General features: G+C 41.5%; 1 long non-coding RNA gene across 1 annotated transcript; it reads left to right on the top strand.

The window, feature by feature from the left end:
- The first annotated feature begins 9,293 nt into the window (after positions 1 to 9,293).
- LOC123744214 (uncharacterized) lies at positions 9,294 to 13,643 on the top strand. Its single transcript, XR_014393033.1, has 4 exons — positions 9,294 to 9,697; positions 10,983 to 11,072; positions 13,054 to 13,386; positions 13,507 to 13,643. It is a non-coding gene; the product is annotated as an uncharacterized LOC123744214 (long non-coding RNA).
- Positions 13,644 to 15,852: the final 2,209 nt, after the last annotated feature.

Raw genomic sequence — 15,852 nt, forward strand, 5'->3', positions numbered from 1 at the left:
ATTTTAGCTGGTTTTCTGCTTTTGGTGACGCCTGTCCTTGCATTGAAAATGGCTGTGTGTAATTTTTTGTCTATGTACTGTCCTAACATAATCTAACTGTATGATTTCGCCGTAAAGCCTCTTTGAAATCGGACAATGTGGTTGGATTAAGGGGATGTTTATCTTTCAAATGGTGTAAAATAGTTGATTGTTTGAGAAATTGAAATTATTAGATTTTTGCTGTTTTGAATTTCGCGCCATGCTATCTTGTCAAGCAATCCCGTTAACGGGATGAGAACGGGAAGGGGTCCCATAGAGGTTAAACCTGACACCCTGTGAGGATTGTCACAGGACATGCGGTTCGGCCTACTGTTACGAAAAACACAAAATTGAAAAATGGCACCCCAAGGCCTGTAAATCTGTAAGCAGTTGTGACATTAACAAGAAATGTCCAAAATGTCAATGCAATTACAACCTTAAAATAGACAGCCCTAAACCTCATGTGTGTGGAATCATACATTGCCCAATCTGTAAAGGGCCTTTGAAAAGCAGAGGCTCTGAAGTGGTTCAAGAAGTGCCACACGAGTGTTATATTCAACCCTTGGCGGAAGATGAACATTCAGAGAAATACGTTTTTTATGATTTTGAGACTAATCAACAATCAGGGGTTCATTTGCCTATTTTTGTATCTACCATGACTTTCAAGGGGCATAAGTGGTCAGCAGAGGGACCCAATTGTGCACTCCTCTTTCTAAAACACTTCAGAAAACCCCAGTACAGAAACTTCACGTTTATAGCGCACAATTCTAGAGCATATGATTCATACCTTCTTTTGAACCCTCTGATACAGCAAGGCGTTGCACCCAGTGTCATAGCTCAAGGTAGTAAAATCTTGTGTTTTGTAGACCCCGCTTTCAACCAGAGATACATTGACAGTTTAAGCTTCTTACCCATGAGATTGGCTCAAATGCCTGAGGCCTTGGGTTTTGAGAACTCTGTGAAAGGTTGGTTTCCCCATTTTTTTACATCTGAGGAGAATCTACATTATATTGGATCTTTTCCGAGACCCAAAATGTACGGTTGTGATCAAATGTCTCCCAAAGAGCGAGAGAGATTCATGACATGGTACGAGACAGTATGTCACAGAACTTTTGATTTCCACAAAGAGATGGAGTCATACTGTGACAACGACGTAGTTATTCTTCGCAAGGGGTGCCTCAGATTCAGAGCAGAGGTAATCAAAGATGCAGGCATTGACCCCTGGAGTTGTACAACTATTGCATCGGCATGCATGAAAACCTAACGTACACACTTTCTACCTACAGCATCTATAGCTATCCCCTCGCCTGACAACTACCGACACCAATTCAACAATCTACAAAAATACTCGTCATAAACGTTGATAAAATATTAAACTGTTATTCAAAGAATTATAGATTAACATCTCCTGAATGCAACCGTATTGACAGATTTCAAAATAACTTTACTGGGAAAGCACACTTTGCAATAATCTGAGTACTGTGCTCAGAAAAATACACTACGCAATACAGATAGCCGCCATTTTGGAGTCATCTAAATGGAGTGCACCACGGGTGGCACGCTAGCGTCCCACCTAGCCCCAAGAGGTTAAACTTGGAATCAATCACACGCTTGGTCGAGGGGTTCATAAACGATCGGAATAGTGACTTGGAGATTTTGAGCTCCTACAAAAAAATTGTTAGGGATAAAAAGGGCTTCCATCTCAGGAATGCCCCACTTACTAAAAGATTCAGGGTAGTCTATGACAAGAGACTACTTTTACCTAACGAGACCACATTGCCCTTTGGCTACGAACTTATGCTACAAGCCCCAGTGTGTCTTAAAGCTTAAGATATAATGGCTGCTGTAGAAGGTTTTGACCCCCGGTTGCAACTACCATTTTTGGCCTTAATCGCAGGCCCCTCCAACAGTGGTAGAACTTGTTTTGTAAAAAGTATTTTAGAGAATTCTGAACATGTGTTATCTCAGAAGCCTGGCAATATTGTGTGGTGTTATTCGTGTTATCAACCTATGTATGATGAATTGTTGAAGAAAATTGTTGAAGGAATACCTGAATCCCTGTCTGATGATGAACTTTTACCTCCTCATAAAAACAATCTGCTGGTTTTGGATGATATGCTATTTGCAGGTAGCGAACATCCTGAAATTGCACGAGCTTTTACCCAATATACTCATCATAGAAACCTGTCTGTGCTTTACTTGGTGCAGAATGTGTTTCACCAAGGTAAAAACAGCCGTACCATTAGTTTGAACGCCAATTACATGGTTTTGTTCAAAAACGCTAGAGACAAACTATAAACTAACACTCTAGCTCAGCAGATGTACCCGGGAAGGAAATCCTACTTCATGGAGAGCTATGAGGACGCTACCAAAGCGCCATTTTCTTATTTAATCGTGGATTTAAAAGCAAATACTCCAGAACACCTGAGGCTCCAAACAGGCCTGTTCCCGTGGGAGTAGCCGACGGTGTACATTCCTAAAAAGTAACCGCTATGTCTCTGCGTTTAAAAAGAAACCTGCCCCTCTTGAGAAGCCTAGTTGGGGCTACAGCTAAAGAACGGAAGGCCATCTTGGATCACGGTTCTTCAGATCTCATATTATCCCTATGTGAGATTGCTTTGAATCTTCTCAAAGGGCGCATTCCACTCACCCTGACCCAATTAAATCAATTAAAGAGACAAAAGACCACGATCAAACTCTTTGCCAATAAAAGAGCCAGTCTTTGAAAGAAAATAAATAGCCTATAACAGTCTGGGGGTTTTCTTCTGCCGTTGCTAACTATAGCTGTGACCTTCATCACCAGCCTTATTGCTGCCAGACGTGGGGGTTGAACACAGAGTGTGATGGCAAATAAAATGTACTTGGTGCCTCAATAAGAGTTGGATAGACTTAAAAAACAAATGCAGGGTCCTGAAAATATCAGACAAACAGCGGAAAATGATTTGGATACGGCCATGAAGGATATTTTGAACCGAAAAGGATTGAACCCCTTTGATAAGGTCCAAAAATACACAAACCTCTTGCAAAGGTATTTGGCCTTGGTAAAACAAGGTGAGAGAGATACCAACCATTTAACGCTTTCCCTACCTGAACCTTTAAAAGATGACGCGCCTAGAGAGAGCCATGCCCCTGTAATGCCTGTACCTGCGATCTTACCGGCTGAAGATCCAATGCCTGTTGAAGATAATGTTATGCATGACATGTTGACACATGTTCTGGCACGTAACAGGAAAAATGCTAGAAACATTATGAACAAGCTAAAAGACTCAAAGGGGACCGCTACTTGGAATGACAAAGGAGAGTTTATCCTTCAGGGCTCTGTTGTCAAGGGTTCACATATGTTTGACTTGCTTAAAAGTACCACGACAGCCCACAAGGTTGCTGATGACAGAAGACCACCAGGGTGGCCTCAGTTTCTTAAGGCCCTGTCAATCCTCAACATTCCCCTCTCGGGGGTACCTAACCATAAGCTTCGTCAAAAGATTCAAGCTTTAAAACAAAACCCTTCACCGAGCTACAGCACCCCTAAAGATGTCCCAACAACCCCTCCCCCCTATGAAGGGGATGATGATGACTCATTTAACCCCCTGAACGCCTCCGGACCTTTTCCTAATCCCAATCTCTCGGGGTGGTTAGACTTTTGAATGACTTTTGAATGAATTTTGAATGACTTTTGAATGACTTTTGAATGACTTTTGAACGACTATGATTAAATTCAATAAAGTTTATTAGAAAATTAAGCAATTTAACATTTGTGGCATTTTTGAAACATTTGACATTTGCATACGCCTTGATTACACGGTCTTAAAGGACACATATTTGAACACTTTTGATATTTTCTAATAAAACAAGCTACAACTTTATCATTACTTCTTAAATCATCATTATAAAGAGACATAACATCTTCAAAAATAAACTCCACGGGCTCTTTGACATAGATAGAATACACAGTGTTGACCACATGTAGTGGAAAGGTTATCTTGCACTTGTTTGATGCTGTAGTAGATCTTTGAAAAAAATCTAGAATCTTTAATAGATTTGGGAAAATGCAAAAAAACGGGGGGAAAGCCGTAGGAATCAAAAAAAGTTGAGATTTTTCTTCCTCCTTCATCTTCTAAGGTCACAGCTAGCCAATGTTAACCGGGCATGTGTTGAGGATGGGTATTGACAATAAACATGGCCGGCCGCTCAGGCCATTTCTCAATAGGTAGTTCATCACAAGCCCACACTCCATAAAATTGTTTTCCAATCAAGCGGGTCATGAGCCCTTCCAACTCTTGGGTATTCATGTCTTTGCTCAACGATTCTTAATAATAATCCACTAAGACCTGTCTTCGGGCATTCACTTCCAAGATTGAATCAGAGCACGCATAAACAATCATGCTAACTGTACAGGCTAAAGGTGTACGGAAACGCATTTCCAGCCTGAGGTTACCTTGGGACACCACAGACAGATTTCCTGAGGTGTCATCATCAGGGGATAAATTGAAAGCATACAATGTGTAACCCTCTGCAAAATCATTTCTGTCAATAGGTAAAGAGAGATCTTTTAGATGTCTCCCGGTAGCCAGGAATAGATTGTAAAATTCTCGCACAGATATGTTGTTATTAAATTGCAGTTGGAAAGCCTTAGCAGGGACCTGACGTCCGTCCTGACAGAGAGCTACATACTCTGCATTGAAGTGTTAAAAATGAAATGGGTTTTTATGTAAGCTGCCCGTATTAGAGGTGTGATCAACCAAACCTATAACCACGTAGCGGGGTAAAGGGCCTAGAAAAAGTTTTTTTTGACTGCAGATTCTACTGCCCACAGGTATGCTAAAGGTTTTCATGGTAATTCTTTGGAGAGGGTAAAGGGCATTTCCTTTCATCAAAGCCTGTGTGTGACCCAGACGAACTGCCGGAGCTAGACACTTTTTTAATAAAAAATAATTATTAAGGACACGCGAATGATGTTGTATTTATCATGCATGAGGGTTTAAGTTAACCCCCGATGCCTCCACCACATTGTGCTCTAAAACCCAACTGTTGAACTTTTGGGGCCAGTTTTTCCAACGGCCAACACCCATTTTTTACCCTTCTCTCTCTTATGATCTAGAATCTCCTCCACGTGAAAGACTTTGTCTTTACCCATCTGTACCTTCTGTAGTTCCTTCTCATAAAACGATCCCTCTATTAGCTCCCCGTCATAATCTTTTAACTTGTAGACAGGGGGTCTGCGACGTAGACATTCGGTAACGGTGAACACCTCAGCGCTGTAACCTTGCTCATATTTTTTGTCGAAAACACCCCTCAACTTGGATATACGTACCAAGTCCCCCACTATGAATTTAAAATCAATTTTTTTCTTACGGCGAAGGGGGAACAATCCATACAGATTTTTAAAGACTTGAAAAGAGTTTTCAGAAGAGACCTCTGCGGGCTTCATCCTTATACTCTTATGGTAGCTGTAGTTGTAACCCTTTACTAAATGTTGAACTATATCGATATATCTATGCGTGTTGTGAGCTGTAAAATATCTCCACATCCGCTCCTTCAGAGTTCTGTTAAAGCGTTCAACAACTGAAGCTTTCAAATCTGAGCCTGTGGCAAAATGTACTATATTGTGCTTCTTCATGAGTTTCTGAAAAGCATTATTCTTTCCCGCCATCAGTCTGCACTTTCTTGGGGACTCCTCATTCCTTCAAGATAGAGTCAAAGGCCCTGGTCACCTCTGCCCCGCTCTTATTTTTTAAGACCCTTACAAATGCCATTTTAGAGAAAATATCTATAACCGTTAGCATGTATCGATTCCCATCATTTTTTTCTGCAAGGGCCTGCATGTCACATAGATCCACCTGAAACTGGGACAATGGATGAGTAGAAAAAACTATATTTCTTGGAAATTGTATAAGCATCCTGCTCGGCTAACCACTCATCCACTTGAGCACCACCTAACCGGCTACCTGTTTCTTTGGCTATAGCTCTCTGTAAACGCTCCTTACCCCCATAAGACCCAGGGTTTGAGGGGGTGTAATACATGTTTTTCAACATCTGCTCCGCCATCCTTCCTGCCTCTCTGAGGTGCAATAACGTTAATGAGCCACTTTCAAATAACGACAACATTTCATTTCATTTTCATTTTGTATTTTTATTTTTGCAAACATCAAGTATTACGTATACAGGCATTTCAGAATTCGTTGCAGGATACTTGTCCCCGTTTTCTCAACGATCCAAATATGCAACACCCTGTATATTTGGTTTAGATTTACAGGCTTGTGTCGCTGAATTTTTAAAACACACACATCCGCTATATAAGTATATAAACAACAAATATGATACATGTTACAATTAAACGGTGTTTCAAACAAATAAAATAAAATCTTAGACAAGGTTGTTTCTAGTTCTTCAGAATCATCCACAAGACGGGAGACCAGTTGTGTCCATTGCATACTCTCGCCCGTATGTCGTACATGATTCATGATTTGCTCCATTTTTAGCACACGCTCTACATTAGCCCATGTATTATGGGTTGTGTAGAACGATACATTGTTCACTTTATTTTCAATAATTTGATGCATCACATTTGTAAGTTCTCTCAAAAGAAAAAATGTATTTATTCTCTCTAACAACGTATGTATATAGTTCCCCATTGCTTTACATCTAAATAACAAATAGGTATTGTCACTCGGTCTCTTGGCTTTTGTTGAGCCAGAAAGTCATCACATCATCCACCACAGCTTCCCGGTATTTGTTGTCGTCCACCAGGGTGTGTCGGATTTCTTTGAGTTTCTCGTGGATGTAGATCGCCTCCTTCAGTTCATGTAGGAAAGCCTCGGTTACCCCGGTAAACTCTGGGAATAGACAGCACAAGACCCATAGACTCCAGGGCTCTGACCAGCGCAGGTATAAACCTGCAGGACCACAGTCTTTTCACCAGCTCCTCAAAGTGGTTGAAGAAGTAGTATCTTGGGGGCTCGTATAAACACAGATGCCGGCGCTGGCTGGGGTGATTGATCTCACAACCGATGCATTTTTCACATATATACTCTCCAATCACCACGTTTAAAAGTGTGGCTACAGAGGCCTTGATGGTGTCCACAAAAATAGTACTGACCCCCCCATCAAACACATCCTCAGGCTGTGTACATGTAGGGGGTGTCGGGGGTCTTGGCTGGGGGGAGTAGAATGGTTGGCTGCTAGGCATACAGTCCTTAGGGTCAGGGCGTGGTTAACACAGCCGTGTACTTAGTTTTCTTCGGGGGCTGACCCTTCTGAGGATGACCCTTCTTGGGATTCCTTTGAATCATAATCCTCAGGATTCGTATATATTATGCACTTCCTTAGCCCAAAAAATGCTCTGCCACTGTTGGCTCTGTACAAAAAGAACGTCCAACAACTCTAACATGCTCAATTCCATTAGATCCCAACTTTTAAAAGGAATAAGCATGCGCAACCTGAAATCCCCAGTCAGGCCACCATCACGAATGTTTTGGTTGCGGGTTTCCTCATTGCTGATATAGAACATGCATCCACAAGGAAGTCCATTCTTTCTCTGTATTTTCACCCTGTGAAATACTCTTCCTGAGGAGTCTGGGGTACCTTCCCAACGGGTCTCGTAGCCCGTGAACAAGCTATACCCCTTGGTAATAACTCTCAGTTCGGGACACAAAACCTTGCGAAAAACTGACCAGTCTTCAGCCCTATAGTCCACTCCTAAAGTCTGGTCTGTATATTCTCCACCTTCGGCTACGGTATAGAGTTTCACTCTATGGGCCGGGTAATCCAACTGATACCCCCAGTGCTGTCCATTAGACATCATCATTTGATCTTTCAGTGCAGTTGCGGGCGGTATTTGGGTTCTATACACACATGGCGCATCGTATATTGCTGCTTTATACTGGGCCTTCTCTCTATGTTTCAGCCACGGTCCTCCTTCCGTTGTTACGGTCATCACTGCTTTACCAAAATCCATGTTTATTTAAAAAATCTTGTTTAGTGTTCTGAGGCCGCATGTGTCTTATAAGTCGTCTGCCTCCAACACAATCCCCCACCCCCGGGACATTCCTACTTTATAGACAACAACCCTAAGAGCAATAAAATAGGTGGGGTGTGGGGCCATCCTCTTTGAAATGTTCAAACACAACCCCCCAGTTCAACAAGGTCCCTACACATCAATCATCATGACAATTTCAAAGGAATAGATGCAATATAGATATAAAATACACACTCTAACACGTGACAGAACAGGATGCAACTATATGACCCTAACCACGTGACACCTTCCCGCCAGGATGTCCTGACCGGATGCCCTTATTTGGGCATGTATGCCCCAGCCATACAATGGGTCATAAATCACGATTTTGACCGATGCCGTCTACTTTATTCTCTCTCAGATATGTATTTTATTATCACACTATAGTTCTGTACTTACAAAGCAAGGATCACAATTCAGACTTACAGACTTTATGTAGCTTGCGGGACCAGCAAATATATTGTTGTCACACAAAAAAAGATTGACAACACCACACCTGCTGTGTCCAAAACGGCATCCAATCCTCTTTAAAGGGCACTACTTTTGACCAGGGCACATCGTGCTTTGGTCAAAAGCAACTCACCATATAAGGAACACAGTGTCATTTGAAACACATCACAGGAACTTTTGTTTTTCAGCCCGATCTAAAGAGAGAACATTTAGAGGCCTGTTAATACACCACTGGTCTGGAGCAAGACAGAGACCAGCCAGATACCAGTTGTGGTATCATTAACCTGTGTACAGACAGATACCAGTGCTGGATGAACTGAAACCAGTTACAGAGGGAGAGAGACCAGCTGCAAAACGAGAGAGACCAATAGAAAACTGAAAAAATTGTTACAGGAGTGTTACATTGCACAGACTAAAGAAAGGTCTAAATCAGTCTAACTCTTGTTGTATCACTCAATACCTATTGTCAATATTAAGATGTACAGTTCATTATGTAGCATTTCTTGTAGGCTGTACACAAATATCTCTCTCCCTCTTTTACCCATGCTTCTGCTAATTTTATTTCTTTTTTCATTATCAATTTTTATCATAAATAACTTTTATAAGAAGAACAAAGGCACAGATTAATAAATAAAGGAACAATGTTCTACCAGTTTCCTGATTGAATGTGAGTCACGGAGTGCGAGCCATAATGTCACTTCCTTATGAACAATGTCACATATAGTTATTGCGAAATATGACGTCATGCTTGAAAGTGATTGGATACTTAAAACGTTCTTTCAATTGCAGTGGACCACAGACAGACATCAGACACCAATGGAAACCCATATCAGAGCAACTACTCAACTACTAGTCACTGAAGATAGAATCATACAGTAGATATTGCCATTAGGAGTCAGTTAGAAAGGTAATCATACAGTAGATATTACCATTAGGAGTCAGTTAGAAAGGTAATCGTTAGTTAATACTATAAGTAAAAATCATATATACTACAATAAAAGGTCAGAGACTGAATTAGCTGATTAATTGATTGGGGTAATCATTGATATTTCGTACAGTTAGTAAAGATGGCCAACTACGTCAACAAACAGATGATTGAATTAAACAAAGTTAATGAAGAAAACCATAACAGAGCAACGAGGAGCGTGAAGACTGAGACCCATCTCTTGGGTACAAAGAATGATCTTCCTCTCTCACACAGGCAGATGCAGACAGGTATGAACGCACAAACCGAACGCACACACGTATGCTGGCACACTAATAGCACATCATAGAAAAACACTTGTACGTTTTTTATTGTTCTGTCTTCTGTGTGGTTCAGTTGGTACAGAGCCTGAGGTTTGCAACCTGCTGGGGTCACGTACACTAAAATGCATCAATTCAATATTGGAACTATGTAGAACTATTTAATAAGATCAATTGAAATAATCTTTATAACAACAACACAGTGGACACCCCACCACTGTTTTTGGTAAACAGCTGAGGGGCTGGTAACCTGAAACAGGCTCTGTGCACCTGGTGACCTGTCCGTTTTTTCCGCTCAGAGAGACGTAACCACTCTCAGAAAAATGTACGCTGCAGAAATGTAACCACTCTCAAATTCATAGACAGAGCTATGTATGACTGGTACTGTATGTAATTCATAGACAGGGCTATGTATGACTGGTACTGTATGTAATTCATAGACAGAGCTATGTATGACTGGTACTGTATGTAATTCATAGACAGAGCTATGTATGACTGGTACTCTATGTCATTCATAGACAGAGCTATGTATGACTGGTACTCTATGTAATTCATAGACAGAGCTATGTATGACTGGTACTGTATGTAATTCATAGACAGAGCTATGTTTGCAAGGACTGACCATCCATGGGATCAAAATAATAGTTTTACCCATCTGAGGCTACACAGTGTTTGTTAACAGTTCCATGGTAGAACAAGCTGATATTTTGAGTCCTGATGGGGTTAGAAAGTTAAGCTCATGAGGCATTTACAGTATAAGTTACATTATTCAAGAATCAATGGTGAAATATAATGAATTTAAAGTAAAGAATAATGATATAGCATTCGTGATTGCAACCTTAAATCATGCTATAGCAATCACAGATAACCTTTTAAATCATGCTTCATCTATATTGTGTAATTTTGGTAATTTCTTCATACAGTAGCTTCCTGTTTATCAGATTTGAGATAACCACAAGCTTTAGAAAACTGTTGCTTCCAACCGTAACTCAATGAAGCAATGGAAATGTTTGGTTCTCAGAATTCTAATCAAAGTCTTTAGTGATGTAAGATGATGTTAGTTCTGTTTTCATCATAACATTGGATTGTGTGTGTGTGTGTGTGTGTGTGTGTGTGTGTGCGTGTGTGTGTGTGTGTGTGTGTGTGTGTGTGTGTGTGTGTGTGTGTGTGTGTGTGTGTGTGTGTGTGTGTGTGTGTGTGTGTGTGTGTGTGTGTGTGTGTGTGTGTGTGTGTGTGTGTGTGTGTTCCTCTGCAGATGGAAGACTCTACAGGCTGGCTGCTGTGTGTTTTGGAGTGCTGTGTGTTCTACAAGTCATTCTCAACATCTCCCTGAGACTGGCTTTCTGTGAGTGAGGCTTTGTCCCAGCTGATACCCCACTATCACAGTACTTTTGACAGTGCACTATATTGGGAATACGGTGTCATTTGGGACCTCGTACTGGAAACTATTTCAGTCAAAGTCAAGCACTGCCAAAAATGTGACAACAAAAACTAAAAAAACTGCATCAGCTCGACTTGAGTACACAAACCATGTCTACAGTGCATTCGGGAAGTATTCAGACACCTTCACTTTTTCCACATTTTGTTAAGTTACAGCCTTTTTCTAAAATTGATGAGGGGAAAAAAATATTAAATCAATCTACACACAATACCGCATAATGACAAAGTGAAAACAGGTTAGTAGAATATTTTCCAAATGTATATAAAAAAAAGATACCTTATTTACATAAGTATTCAGACCCTTTGCTATTAGACTCAAAATTGAGCTCAGGTGTATCCTGTTTCCGTTGATCATCCTTGAGATGTTTCTACAACTTTATTGGAGTCCACCTGTGGAAATTCAATTGTTTGGACTTGATTTGGAAATGCATGCACCTGTCTTTATAAGGTCCCACAGTTGACAGTGCATGTTAAAGCAAAAACCAAGCCATGAGGTCGAAGGAGTTGTCCATAGAGCTCCGAGACAGGATTGTGTCGGGGCACAACTCTGGGGAAGGGTACCAAGGAATTTCTGCAGCATTGATGGTCCCCAAGAGCACTGTAGCCTCCATCATTCTTAAAGACACTTCCTAGAGCTGGCCGCCTGGCCAAACTGAGCAATAGGGGGAGAAGGGCCTTGGTCAGGGAGAGTTCCTCTGTGGAGATGGGAGAACCTTCCAGAAGGACAACAATCTCTGCAGCACTCCACCAATCAGGCCTTTATGGTGGTGTGGCCAGACGGAAGCCACTCCTCAGTAAAAGGCAATTGACAGACAACGCAGGAGTGGCTTCGGGACAAGTCTCTGAATGTCCTTTAGAGGCCCAGCCAAAGCTCTGACTTGAACCCGATCAAACACCTCTGGAGAGACTTAAAAATAGCTGTGCATCGATGCTCCCCATCCAACCTGACAGAGGTTGAGAGGATCTGCAGAGAAAAATGGGAGAAACTCTCCAAATACAGGTGTGCCAAGCTTGTATAATCATACCCAACAAATCTCAAGTCTGTAATAGCTGCCAAAGGTGCTTCAACAAAGTGCTGAGTAAACGGTCAGAATAATTATGTGTATGTGATATCTGTTTTTTGTTTTCAATAAAGTTGCAAAAATGTCTACAAAACTGTTTTTGCTTTATCATTATGGGGTATTGTGTGTAGATTGATGAGGGGAGAAAACAATTTAATACATTTTAGAATAAGGCTGTAAAATGCTTAGTATAAGCCTGGGATATCAACCATTCAAAGTTGGCCTTAGTGGGAGTGACCATAGAATTATATGTAAGTGACCTTACTGAGTAAAATATTTGCCATTAGGCCATGTCCTTTGCTAGCAAAAACATTCCCCCTGGTCGTCACTAGTTAACACAGCCACAAAGTCAGATTATGGCTAAGCCCTAATTTCTCTTCTTAAAATGTGCTTTTAAACCTAACCTAACTAATGAAGGCCAAGTTTGATGCATTGGTCCACCAGACCTTCTGAGCATTTGGGCGGAAGTGTCTGGGAACAAGATTAGGTGTAATGTGACTAAAATGACTTAACTTTAGAGCGTCCATCCTTCAGCACAGCATGTCACCCTTTCTATGTTTATATCATATTCAACATAGTTCGTTATGTCACATTTAAGATGGGTGATTTTTTTCAAGACCTTCCGACACCAAGTTAGGCATAACTCATTTCAAAATTGGCAAACATCAATGTCAATATTGAAAGAAGATTCTTCACGTTTTAGTGGGGAAATGTCCACACTGCATGCCAATCATCTCAGTCATTATGAGAATATGCAATTAGATTTCTTGAATTACTGTTTCGTGAGTGAATTAATCAGTAGCTATATGCTTCAATCCTTTCCAGATAACAGAGGCAACGTAACTGCATCAAAATACCTGCTACAGACCAGTTACAACACCCTGAGTGAAGAGGGAGACCAGCTACAGACCAGTAACAACACTCTGAATGAAGAGAGAGACCAGCTACAGACCAGTTACAACACCCTGACTAAAGAGAGAGACCAGCTACAGACCAGTTACAACACCCTGACTGAAGAGAGAGACCAGCTACAGACCAGTTACAACACCCTGACTGAAGAGAGAGACCAGCTACAGACCAGTTTCAAAACCCTGACTAAAGACATACACCAGCAATATAGGGAGAACAATGATCTCATGTCAAAGTTCTCTATTCTGAGTGAGTTCACCTAATAAATGATCATAATATCACATATCTAATATGCTGTAAACTTGTGTTTATATTGTTCAATAATAGGTGCAGAATAATAAGATGAGAATTCATGTTTCTGTCTTGTAGAACAAACGTGTCCTGAAGGCTGGCAGAAGTTTGAATCCAGTTGGTACTTCCTGTCTACTGTGAAAAAACCCTGGGAAGAGAGCAGAGAGGACTGTCTGGAGAGAGGAGCAGACATGGTTATCATAAACAGTGATATGGAACAGGTGAGAGAGAATCAAACATATCTTTGTCAGTAATGTATCTTCCAGTATTTAACACATGTAGTCTATAGTAGTTGACAATATCAGTATCTTTCTCACCAACAGAAGTTTATCTGTGGCCTCAATAAGAGAGCCTGGATTGGTCTGACTGACTCTGTTACTGAGGGGACCTGGAAGTGGGTGGACGGCACCCCACTGACCACCCCAAGGTAAGAGACTACTGCTCTAAAATAGCACTGACCACCCGAAGGTAAGACACTATTGCTGTAATATCACTGACCACCCCAAAGTAAGAGAATAGTGCTCTATAATAACACTGACCACCACAAAGTAAGAGAATACTGCTCTATAATAACACTGACCACCCCAAGGTAAGAGACTACTGCTCTATAATAACACTGACCACCCCAAGGTGAGAGACTACTGATATAATAACACTGACCATCCCAAGGTAAGACACTACTGCTCTAATAACACTGACCACCCCAAGGTAAGAGACTACTGCTCTAATAACACTGACCACCCCAAGGTAAGAGACTACTGCTCTAATAACACTGACCACCCCAAGGTAAGAGACTACTGCTCTATAATAACACTGATCACCCCAAGGTAAGAGACTACTGCTCTATAATAACACTGACCACCCCAAGGTAAGAGACTACTGCTCTAATAACACTGACCACCCCAAGGTGAGAGACTACTGCTCTATAATAACACTGACCACCCCAAGGTGAGAGACTACTGCTCTATAATAACACTGACCACCCCAAGGTAAGACACTACTGCTCTATAATAAAACTGACCACCCCAAGGTGAGAGACTACTGCTCTATAATAACACTGACCACCCCAAGGTAAGAGACTACTGCTCTATAATAACACTGACCACCCCAAGGTAAGAGACTAATGCTCTATAATAACACTGACCACCCCAGGGTGACAGACTACTGCTCTATAATATCTCTGTTACTGAGGGGACCTGGAAATGGGTGGACGGCACCCCACTGACCACCCCAAGGTAAGACACTACTGCTCTAACAACACTGACCACCCCAAGGTGAGAGACTACTGCTCTATAATAACACTGACCACCCCAAGGTAAGAGACTACCGCTCTATAATAACACTGACCACCCCAAGGTAAGAGACTACTGCTCTATAATAACATTGACCACCCCAAGGTAAGAGACTACTGCTCTATAATAACACTGACCAACCCAAGGTAAGAGACTACTGCTCTATAATAACACTGACCACCCCAAGGTAAGAGACTACTGCTCTATAATAACACTGATCACCCCAAGGTAAGAGACTACTGCTCTATAATAACACTGATCACCCAAGGTAAGGGACTACTGCTCTATAATAACACTGACCACCCCAAGGTAAGAGACTACTGCTCTATAATAACACTGACCACCCCAAAGTAAGAGACTAATGCTCTAATATAACACTGACCACCCCAAGGTAAGAGACTACTGCTCTAATAACACTGACCACCCCAAGGTGAGAGACTACTGATATAATAACACTGATCACCCCAAGGTAAGAGACTACTGCTCTATAATAACACTGACCACCCCAAGGTAAGAGACTACTGCTCTATAATAACACTGACCATCCCAAGGTAAGAGGCTACTGCTCTATAATAACACTGACCATCCCAAGGTGAGAGACTACTGCTCTAATAACACTGACCACCCCAAGGTAAGAGACTACTGCTCTAATAACACTGACCACCCCAAGGTAAGAGACTACTGCTCTAATAACACTGACCACCCCAAGGTAAGAGACTACTGCTCTATAATAACACTGATCACCCCAAGGTAAGAGACTACTGCTCTATAATAACACTGACCACCCCAAGGTAAGAGACTACTGCTCTAATAACACTGACCACCCCAAGGTAAGAGACTACTGCTCTATAATAACACTGATCACCCCAAGGTAAGAGACTACTGCTCTATAATAACACTGACCACCCCAAGGTAAGAGACTACTGCTCTAATAACACTGACCACCCCAAGGTGAGAGACTACTGCTCTATAATAACACTGACCACCCCAAGGTGAGAGACTACTGCTCTATAATAACACTGACCACCCCAAGGTAAGACACTACTGCTCTATAATAAAACTGACCACCCCAAGGTGAGAGACTACTGCTCTATAATAACACTGACCACCCCAAGGTAAGAGACTACTGCTC

Source organism: Salmo salar, chromosome 08, assembly GCF_965601325.2.
Source record: "Salmo salar chromosome 08, fSalSal1, whole genome shotgun sequence".
NCBI lineage: Eukaryota > Metazoa > Chordata > Actinopteri > Salmoniformes > Salmonidae > Salmo > Salmo salar.